Below are 11,338 nucleotides of genomic sequence, written 5' to 3'. Positions count from 1 at the left end.
TTGGAATGGAAACTGATCTTTTCCAGTCCTGTGGCCACTGCTGAGTTTTCCAAATTTGCTGGCATATTGAGTGAAGCACTTTCACAGCATCATCTTTCACAATTTGAAATAGCTCCACTGGAATTCCATCACCTCCACTGGGTTTGTTCATAGCGGGCTTTCTAAGGCCCCCTTGACTTCACATTCCACGATGTCTGGCTCTAGGTGAGTGATCACACCATCGTGATTATCTGGGTCGTGAAGCTCTTTTTTGTACAGTTCTTCTGTGTATTCTTGCCACCTCTTCTTAATATCATCTGCTTCTGTTAGGTCCATACCATTTCTGTCCCTTATCAGCCCATCTTTACATGAAATGTTCCCTTGGTATCTCTAAATTTCTTGAAGAGATCTCTAGTCTTTCCCATTGTTTTGTTTGCCTCCTGTTTACATGACCACATGAAAAACTATAGCCTTAACTAGACGGAACTTAGTTGGCAAAGTAATGTCTCTGCTTTTGAATATACTATCTAGGTTGGTCATAACTTTTCTTCCTAGGAGTAAGCGTCTTTTAATTTCATGGCTGCAATCACCATCTGCAAGTTATCCCATTTGCAAAACAGAAATAGAGACACAGACATAGAGAACAAATGTAAGGATAGGAAAGGAGAAACGGGGTGGTGGGAGAAATTGGGGGATTTGATTGATACATATAGACTATTGATACTATGTACAGATATATAAACTAGATAACTAATGAGAACATACTGTATAACATGGGTCCCCAATTTCCCATATCTAATGCCTGATGATCTGAGATGGAGCTGATATAATGATAATAGAAATAAACGAGCAAATGTGCAATGAATGTAATGTGCTTGAATCATCCTGAAACCATAAGCCCCTCCCTGATTGGTGGAAAAATTGTCCTCCCGAAATTGGTCAAGTATGGATGTGAGAGTTGGACTGTGAAGAAGGCTGAGCACCGAAGAATTGATGCTTTTGAACTGTGGTGTTGGAGAAGACTCTTGAGAGTCCCTTGGACTGCAAGGAGATCCAACCAGTCCATTCTGAAGGAGATCAGCCCTGGGATTTGTTTGGAAGGAATGATGCTAAAGCTGAAACTCCAGTACTTTGGCCACCTCATGCGAAGAGTTGACTCATTGGAAAAGACTCTGATGCTGGGAGGGATTGGGGGCAGGAGGAGAAGGGGACGACAGAGGATGAGATGGCTGGATGGTATCACTGACTCCATGGACGCGAGTCTGAGTGAACTCCGGGAGTTAGTGATGGACAGGGAGGCCTGGTGTGCTGCAGTTCATGGGGTCGCAAAGAGTCAGACACGACTGAGCGACTGAACTGAACTGAACGCCCCAAAGAAATTGGTACCTGGTGCACAGTGCATATAGCACATGGAACACTAATTAATGCACTGTGGGAAGGAAGTCCTAAAGGGAGGAGATAAATGCATATGTAAGACTGGCTAACACAACATTATAAGGCAATTTTACGCCAATAAAATTAATTTTTGAAGAACCAAGGATACAATTAAAATGGGAAGAACTTTACAATGATGGGGAAGAGTTAACTTCCCTTCCTCAAATTCCTTTAGTAATGAAGCTCTGATATAAGAATCAAGAGAATGGAGTTTAATCAATGCTCTGCCACAAAGCGTAGAAACAAAAAAATAGAGGCTGTGGAAGAAGTAGAAAACTTTAGAAATGTTGACTAAAAGGTTTTGGAGTTGAGATAAGGCACAGAGGGGGATGGATGAGAGCTGCAGGATTAGAAACCATTCCCCTTAGCTGGTCTGGACTTTTATCCATAGCGCATCACTGTCTCTTAAAATGAGACTTTTCATTAGAGTATAGCTATTTTACAGTGTTATGTTAGCTTCTGCTGTACAATGAAATGAATCAGCTATAAGTACACATATATCCCCTCCTTCCTGAGCCTCCCGCCTGCCCCCCTACCCATCCGACTCCTCTAGGTCATCACAGAGTACCGAGATCAGTTCCCTGTGCTATATAGCAGCTTCCCACTAGCTATCCACTTTACATATGGTCGTGTATTTATGTCAAAGCTAACACATCCGTCAGAATGATCATCATGAAAAAATCTACAAACAAGAAATGCTGGAGAGGGTGTAGAGGAAAGGGAACCCTCCTACACTATTGGTGGGAATGTAAATTGATACAGCCACTATGGAGAATGGTATGGCAGTTCTATAAAAAAACCTAAAAAATAGGACTATCATATGATACAGCGATCCGACTCCTGGGCACATGCCCTGAGATATCTTTTCTTTAGGTATATGTTTTCTCAACATGCCCTGAGACATCTTTTTTTAGGTATATAATTTATCAGTTATTCAGTGAGGGGCTTAGACATGAACTTATATAAAATTCACAAAAATTAGAATTCTCAGTGTGTGTTCACAAAATGTGCATGGAGCCACTATGCCAATATATACGGTTAAAATGACAGAAATCTGAAGTGGAAATTAAAGAGATGGAGGGGATGGCTAGTCAACTGGAAAAACATACTACTTTATTTCTGACATGTATTAGTTCTTTTTGGCAGATCAGTCTATTCTCTGCAGCACAGGTTTCAGAAATAAATTGTGTCCTTGATATGCAAATGCAGCTATCTTCTTTAGAATCACCAGAAACTGGTAATCTGCAGAGCAAAAGAAAAGACTCCTTTTAGTGTTCATGATTTTCTCACATAATTCTCCTCATCCAGCCAGTATTTTTTGTAGCTCTCAGGAAATAACGAGATGCTCAGTTATTAAGCATTGGGTAAGTAAACAGTCTGTGGCAGAAAGAGAAGAGGAACTAAAAACCGTCTGAAGGAGGGTGAAAGAGGAGAGTGAAAAAGCTGGCTTGAAACTCAACATTCAAAAACTAAGATTTTAGCATCTGGTCCTATCACTTCATGGCAAATAGAAGGGGAAAAAATGCAAGCAGTGACAGACTTTGTTTTCTTGGGCTTCAAAATCTCTGCAGACAATGACTAAAGCCCTGAAATTAAAAGACACTTGCTACTGGGAATGGCTACCCACTCCAGTATTCTTGTCTGGAGAAATTCCATTTCCGTGGACAGAGGAACCTGGCAGGATACAGTCCATAGGGTGGGAAAGAATCAGACAGGACTGAGGGACTAACACTTTCAATTTTTGTCACTGCTCCTTGGAAAGAAAGCTATGACAAACCTAGACAGCATATTCAAAAGGAAAGACATCACTTTGCCAGCAAATGTCAGTATAGTCAAAGCTATGGCTTTTCCATTACTCATGTACTGATGTGAAATTTATACCATAAAGAGAGTATAGTCAGTATAGTCAAAGCTACATGATTTCTTATGTATTGATATGAAAGTTGCACCATAAAGAGACTAAGTGTTGAAGAACTGGTGCTTTCCATTTGTGGTGCTGGAGAAGATTCTCGAGAGTCCCTTGGATTGCATGCAAATTAAGCCAGTCAATCCTAAAGGAAATCAATCCTGAATATTCCTTGGAAGGACTGATGCTGAAGCTAAAGCTCTAATACTTTGGCCTAATACATGTGATTGGAAAAGCCAACTCATTGGAAAATACCCTGATGCTGGGAAAGACTGAGGCCAAAGGAGAAGGGAGAGACAGAGGATGAGATGGTTAGATAGCATCACTGACTCAAATGGACACGAATTTGAACAAACCGGAAGATATTCGAGCAGAGGAACCTGGCGAGCTGCAGTGCATGGGTCACAAAGAGTTGGACATCGCTTAGCAACTGAACAATAATAACTACACAGTCAGACATAAATATAAGCTTTTAATGGAAAGCTCATATAAATGTCTGGAACTTGCAAGCTATCTTCACTGGAAGAGAAGCATTCTAAATAGAAACGTCATCATGATATACACAAAAAAAGAAGCTTTGAAAGTTGGAAACTGAATCTCCTATTAACATGTCACATGAAAAACTTCTTGCTTTCACCGAACTTTGATTTTCTTAAATATTTAGGATATAACGATCTTGTATTTGGGGAGGCATTGAGATGATACCTATATAAGTGTGATCAGGCTTAAACAGAGTACGTGCTCAGGAAATGTAGTAAGTACATAGATAGATACACAGGGTCTGCAGACTTTGAATGCGGCCAGAAAAGGAGGCTCAGTTCATGTTGTGTGTAGTAGAAGGTTCCTTTTTTCCCTTTCCAAACAGTTCACGAGTGTCTGTTGTGATAAATGTTCTACTAATTCCAAAGACGCAGGAGTCTTGTGGCTCATTGCAGGCGGGGTGTAAGTAGTAGTCAAAGAATGGGATGGCAACACAGAGCTGGCATGCCAGGATGGGGTATGCACAAGATGTTCACCTGCTTATCCTAAATTGAAAGTGAAGGGGTACGATGGGCAGGGCTCCATCACAGATTTTCTTTTTTCCTTTGTTCCAGTTCTTCATAAGGCCCTTTGGCCCTGAGAAGTCCACCTGATTCCCTTCTAGTGCCTGAGAGTCTATTCACATCACCATTTCTTTCAAGAGAGTAATAGCAAAAGTCTCTTTTGATATTTTATCTCTTTCACCTTTCTGGTCCTTTCAACTTTCAAGATAACGTTTTTAATGCTCAACTGACCAAGCCCATTTCCAAAAAGGCCCTTGGTTATTTCCCAGGCTTGCTTTGACCAGATTTCTGACAATTGTTTAGTGTTAGCTTCTTTAATCCCCAAAGCAGTCCTGTGAGAAAAAAAATATTATCACTCTGTGTTTTACTTTACTTGAAAACCAGGGTTCAGTTCAATTCAGTTCAGTCGCTCAGTCATGTCCGACTTTCTGACCCCATGCACTGCAGCACGCCAGGCCTCCCTGTTCATCACCAACTCCCGGAGTTTACTTAAACTCATGTCCGCTGAGCTGGTGATGCCATCCAAACGTCTCATCCTCTGTCGTCCCCTTCTCCTCCTTCCTTCTATCTTTCCCAGCATCAAGGTCTTTTCAAATGAGTCAGTTCTTCGCATCAGGTAGACAAAATATTGGAGTTTCAGCTTCAGCATCAGTCCTTCCAATGAATATTCAGGACTGATTTTCTTTAGGATGGACTGGTTGGATCTCCTTGCAGTCCAAGGGACTCTCAAGAGTCTTCTCTAACACCACAGTTCAAAAGCATCAATTCTTCAGTGCTCAGCTTTCTTTATAGTACCAACTCTCACATCCATACATGACTACTGGAAAAACTATAGCCTTAACTAGACAGACCTTTGTTGGCAAAGTAATGTCTCTGCTTTTGAATATGCTGTCTAGGTTGGTCATAACTTTCCTTCTAGGGAGTAAGTGTCTGTTAATTTCATGGCTGCAATCACCATCTGCAGTGATTTTGAAGTCCAAAAAAATAAAATCTGTCATTGTTTCCATTGTTTGCCCATCTATTTGCAGTGAAGTGATGAGACCAGATGCCATGTAGTCATGTATGGATGTGAGAGTTGGACTATAAAGAAAACTCAGCACCAAAGAATTGATGCTTTTGAACTTGATGTTGCAGAAGACTCTTGAGAACCTGAATATACTTTGGAAGGACTGATGCTGAAGCTGAAGCTCTGATACTTTGGCCACCTGATACAAAGAACTGACTCACTGAAGAAAACCGTGATGCTGGGAAAGATTGAAAACAGGAGGAGAAGGGAACGACAGAGGATGAGATGGTTGGATGGCATCACTGCCTCAGTGGACATGAGTTTGAGCAAGCTCTGGGAGTTGGTGATGGACAGGGAATCCTGGTGTGCTGCAGTCCATGGGTTCGCAAAGAGCCGGACATGACTGAGTAACTGAACTGAACTGAGATACTCACACATTATAAAGCAATTATACTCCAACAAAAAATAATTTAAAAAAAGCAGGGAGGAGGCAAGAATATACAATGGAGAAAAGACAATCTCTTTAACAAGTGGTGCTGGGAAAACTGGTCAACCACTTGTAAGAGAATGAAACTTTCTAACACCATACACAAAAATAAACTCAAAGTGGATTAATGATCTAAAAATAAGACCAGAAGCTATAAAACTCCTAGAGGACAACGTAAGCAAAACACTCTCTGACATAAATCACATCAGGATCCTCTATGACCCACCTCCCACAATACTGGAAATAAAAGCAAAAATAAACAAATGGGACCTAATTAAAATTAAAGGCTGCTGCACAATAAAAGAAACTATAAGCAAGATGAAAAGACAGCTTTCAGAATGGGAGAAAATAATAGCAAATGAAGCAACTGACAAACAACTAATCTCAAAAATATACAAGCAACTCCTACAGCTCAACTCCAGAAAAATAAACGACCCAATCAAAAAATGGGCCAAAAAACTAAATAGACATTTCTCCAAAGGAGACATACAGATGGCTAATAAATACACGAAAAGATGCTCAACATCACTCATTATCAGAGAAATGCAAATCAAGGCCACAACGAGGTACCATTTCACACCAGTCAGAATGGCTGCGATCCAAATGTCTACAAGCAATAAATGCTGGAGAGGGTATGGAGAAAAGGGAACCCTCTTACACTGTTGATGGGAATGCAAACTAGTACAGCCACTATGGAGAACAGTGTGGAGATTCCTTAAAAAAAATTGGAAATGGAATTGCCATACGACCCAGCAATCCCACTGCTGGGCACACACACCAAGGAAACCAGAATTGAAAGAGACACATGTACCCTAATGTTCATCACAGCACTGTTTACAATAGCCAGGACATGGAAGCAACCTAGATGTCCATCAGCTGATGAATGGATAAGAAAGCTGTGGTACATATACACTATGGAGTATTACTCAGCCATTAAAAAGAATACACTCGAATCAGTTCTAATGAGGTCGATGAAACTAGAGCCTATTATAGTGAAGTAAGCCAGAAAGAGAAACAACAATATAGTATACTAACACACACATATATATATGGAATTTAGAAAAATGGTAATGATAATCCTGTATGCAAGATGGCAAAAGAGACACAGATTTATAGAAAAGTCTTTTGGACTCTGTTGGAGAATGTGAGGGTGGGATGATTTGAGAGAACAGCACTGAAACATGTACATTATCATATGTGAAATGAAAAAGAATTTTGCAACGATGAGGAAGAGTCAAGTTCCCTTCCCCAAATTGCTTTAGCAATGGAACTCTGATATAAGAGTCCAGAGAATGGATATTAAACAGTTCTCTACCACAAAATATAAATGCAAAAAATAGAGGCTGTGGAAGAAGCAGAAGACTTCAGAAATACTGACTAAAATGTTTCAGAGGTGAGATAAGGCACAGAAGGGGGTAGACGAAAGCTGTGGGATTATAAACCACTCCCCTTAGCTGGTCTGGGCTATTCTCCATAGTGCATCATTATCTCTTAAAATGAGGCTTTTCATTCAGTTCAGTTCAGTTCAGTTCAGTCACTCAGTCGTGTGCGACTCTTTGCAACCCCATAAATCACAGCACGCCAGGCCTCCCTATCCAGCACCAACTCCCGGAGTTCACCGAGGCTCACGTCCATCAAGTCAGTGATGCCATCCAGCCATCTCATCCTCTGTCGTCCCCTTCTCCTCCTGCCCCCAATCCCTCCTAGCATCAGAGGCTTTCCAAATGAGTCAATACTTTGCATGAGGTTGCCAAAGTACTGGAGTTTCAGCTTTAGCATCATTCCTTCCAAAGAAATCCCAGGGTTGATCTCCTTCAGAATGGACTGGTTGGATCTCCTCGCAGTCCAAGGGACTCTGAAGAGTCTTCTCCAACAACACAGCTCAAAAGCATCAATTCTTCAGTGCTCAGCTTTCTCCACAGTCCACCTCTCACATCCATACATGACCACAGGAAAAACCATAGCCTTGACTAGAGGGATCTTTGTTTGCAAAGTCATGTCTCTGCTTTTGAAATGCTATCTAGCTTGGTCATAAATTTTCTTCCAAGCAGTAAGCGTCTTTTAATTTCATGGCTGCAATCACCATCTGCCGTGATTTTGGAGCAGCGAAAAATAAAGTCTGGCACTGTTTCCAATGTTTCCCCAGCTATTTCCCATGAAGTGATGGGACCAGATGCCACGATCTTAGTTTTCTAAATGTTGAGCTTTAAGCCAACTTTTCCAGTCTCCACTTTCACTTTCATCAAGAGGCTTTTTAGTTCCTCTTCACTTTCTGCCATAAGGGTGGTGTCATCTGCATATCTGAGGTTATTGATATTTCTCCCAGCAATCTTGATTCCAGCTTGTGCTTCTTCCAGCCCAGCGTTTCTCATGATGTACTCTGCATAGAAGTTAAGTAAGCAGGGTGACAATATACAGCCATGATGTGCTCCTTTTCTTATTTGGAACCAGTCTGTTGTTCCATGTCCAGTTCTAACTGTTGCTTCCTGACCTGCATATAGCTTTCTCAAGAGGCAGGTCACGTGGTCTGGTATTCCCATCTCTTTCAGAATTTTCCACAGTTTATTGTGATCCACACAGTCAAAGTCTTTGGCATAGTCAATAAAGCAGAGATCGTTGTTTTTCTGGAACTCTCTTGCTTTTTCGATGATCCAGTGGATGTTGGCAATCTGCTTCCACGATCTTTTCTAAAACCAGCTTGAACATCTGGAAGTTCACGGTTCACATATTGCTGAAGCCTAGCTTGGAGAATTTTGAGCATTCCTTTACTAGCATGACTTTCATTAGAGTATAGCTATTTTACAGTGTTGTGTTAGTTTCTGCTGTACAATGAAATGAATCAGCTATATATCCCCTCTCTCCAGACCCCCACCTGCCCCCCTCCCCATCAGATTCTTCTAGGTCATCACAGAGCACCGAGCTCAGTTCTCTGTGCTATATAGCAGCTTCCCACTAGCTCTCCATTTTTCATATGGCTGTGTATTTATGTCAAGGCTAACACACCTGTCAGAATGACCACCATGAACAAAATCTACAAACTGGAAATGCTGGAGAAGGTGTGGAGGAAAGGGAACCCTTCTGCACTATTGGTGGGAATGGAAATTAATACAGCCACTATGGAGAAAGGTATGGCAGTTCCTAAAAAAACTGAAAAATAGAACTATCATATGATACAGCAAATCCGCTCCTGGGCACACGCCCTGAGACATCTTTTCTTTAGGTATATTTTTTCTCAGTTCTTGAAAGGGGCAATTAGGCATGAACTTTTGTAAAATTCACAAAAATTAGAATTCTCACTGTGTGTTCACTTTGAACCAGAAAATGTGCATGCAGTCACTATGAGAATATATACAATCAAAATGGCAGTATTCTGAAATGGAAATTAAAGAGATGGAGGGGGATGTCTAGTCAAATAGAAGAACATACTACTTTATTTCTGACAGGTATTAGTTCTTTTTGGCAGATCAGTCTATTCTCTGCAGCACAGGTTTCAGAAATAAATTGTGTCCTTGATATGCAAATGCAGCTATCTTCTTTAGAATCACCAGAAACTGGTAATCTGCAGAGCAAAAGAAAAGACTCCTTTTAGTGTTCATGATTTTCTCACATAATTCTCCTCATCCAGCCAGTATTTTCTGTAGCTCTCAGGAAACAACGAGATGCTCAGTTATTAAGCATTGGGTAAGTAAACAGTCTGTGGCAGAAAGAGAAGAGGAACTAAAAACCGTCTGAAGGAGGGTGAAAGAGGAGAGTGAAAAAGCTGGCTTGAAACTCAACATTCAAAAACTAAGATTTTAGCATCTGGTCCTATCACTTCATGGCAAATAGAAGGGGAAAAAATGCAAGCAGTGACAGACTTTGTTTTCTTGGGCTTCAAAATCTCTGCAGACAATGACTAAAGCCCTGAAATTAAAAGACACTTGCTACTGGGAATGGCTACCCACTCCAGTATTCTTGTCTGGAGAAATTCCATTTCCGTGGACAGAGGAACCTGGCAGGATACAGTCCATAGGGTGGGAAAGAATCAGACAGGACTGAGGGACTAACACTTTCAATTTTTGTCACTGCTCCTTGGAAAGAAAGCTATGACAAACCTAGACAGCATATTCAAAAGGAAAGACATCACTTTGCCAGCAAATGTCAGTATAGTCAAAGCTATGGCTTTTCCATTACTCATGTACTGATGTGAAATTTATACCATAAAGAGAGTAAGTGCCGAAGAATTGATGCTTTCAAATTGTGGTGCTGGAGACGATTCTTGAGAGTCCCTTGGACTGCATGCGAATCAGGCCAGTCAATCCTAAAAGAAATCAACCCTGAATATTCCTTGGAAGGACTGATGCTCCAATACTTTGACCACCTGATGGGAAAAGCCAACTCATTGGAAAATACCCTGATGCTGGGAAAGACTGAGGCCAAAGGAGAAGGCGGGGCGGGGGGTGGCGGCAGAGGATGACATAGTTAGATAGCATCACTGACTCAAATGGACATGAATTTGAGCAAACTGGGAGACACTGGAGGACAGAGGAACCTGGGGAGCTGCAGTCCCTGGGGGTCACAAAGGGTTGGACATGACTTAGCAACTGAACAATGATAACTACACAGTCAGTCACAAATACAAACTTTTAATAGGAAGCTAATATAAACATCTGGAACTTGCAAGTTCATCTTCACCGGAAGAGAAGCATTCTAAACAGAAATGTCATCATGATATATACAAAAAAGAAGCTTTGAAAGTTGGAAACTGAATCTCCTATTAACATGTCACATGAAAAACTTCTTCCTTTCATTGAACTTTAATTTTCTTAAATATTTAGGATATAATGACCTAGTATTTGGGGAGGTATTGAGATGATACCTATAGAAGTGTGATCAGGCTTAAAAAGAGTATGTGCTCCGGAAATATAGTAAGTAAGAATAGATACACAGGGTCTCAGAATTTGAATGTGGCCAGAAAAGGAGGCTCAGTTCATGTTGTGTGTAGTAGAAGGTTCCTTTTCTCCCATTCCAAATAGTTTATGAGTGATCAGTGTTCTATTAGTTCCAAAGACGCAGGAGTCTTGTGGCTCATTGCAAATGTGGTGTGAGTAGCAGTCAAAGAATGGGATGGCAATGCAGAGCTGGCATGCTAGGAAGGGATATGCGTAAGACGTTCACTTGCTTGTCCTAAACTGAAAGTGAAGTAGTACAGTGGGCAGGACTCCATCACAGATTTTCTTTGTTCCTTTGTTCCAGTTCTTCATAAGGGCCCTTGACCCTGAGAAGTCCACCTGATTCCCTCCTAGTGCCGGACACTCTAGTCACATCAGCATTTCTTTCAAGCGAGTAATAGCAAAAGTCCCCTGTGTTTTATCTCTTCCACCCTTCTGGTCCCCTTCTTGAACTTTCAAAGTAACTTTTTTAATGCTCAACTGACCAAGCCCATTTCCAAAAGGCCCTTGGGTGACTTGTCAGGCTCGCTTTGACCAGATCTCTGCCTAGTT

The sequence above is a fragment of the Ovis canadensis genome, chromosome 3 (genome assembly GCF_042477335.2).
Source record: "Ovis canadensis isolate MfBH-ARS-UI-01 breed Bighorn chromosome 3, ARS-UI_OviCan_v2, whole genome shotgun sequence".
In the NCBI taxonomy this organism is placed as follows: domain Eukaryota; kingdom Metazoa; phylum Chordata; class Mammalia; order Artiodactyla; family Bovidae; genus Ovis; species Ovis canadensis.
The sequence above is the reverse complement of the archived record's forward strand: the minus strand, read 5'-3'. Positions refer to the sequence as shown.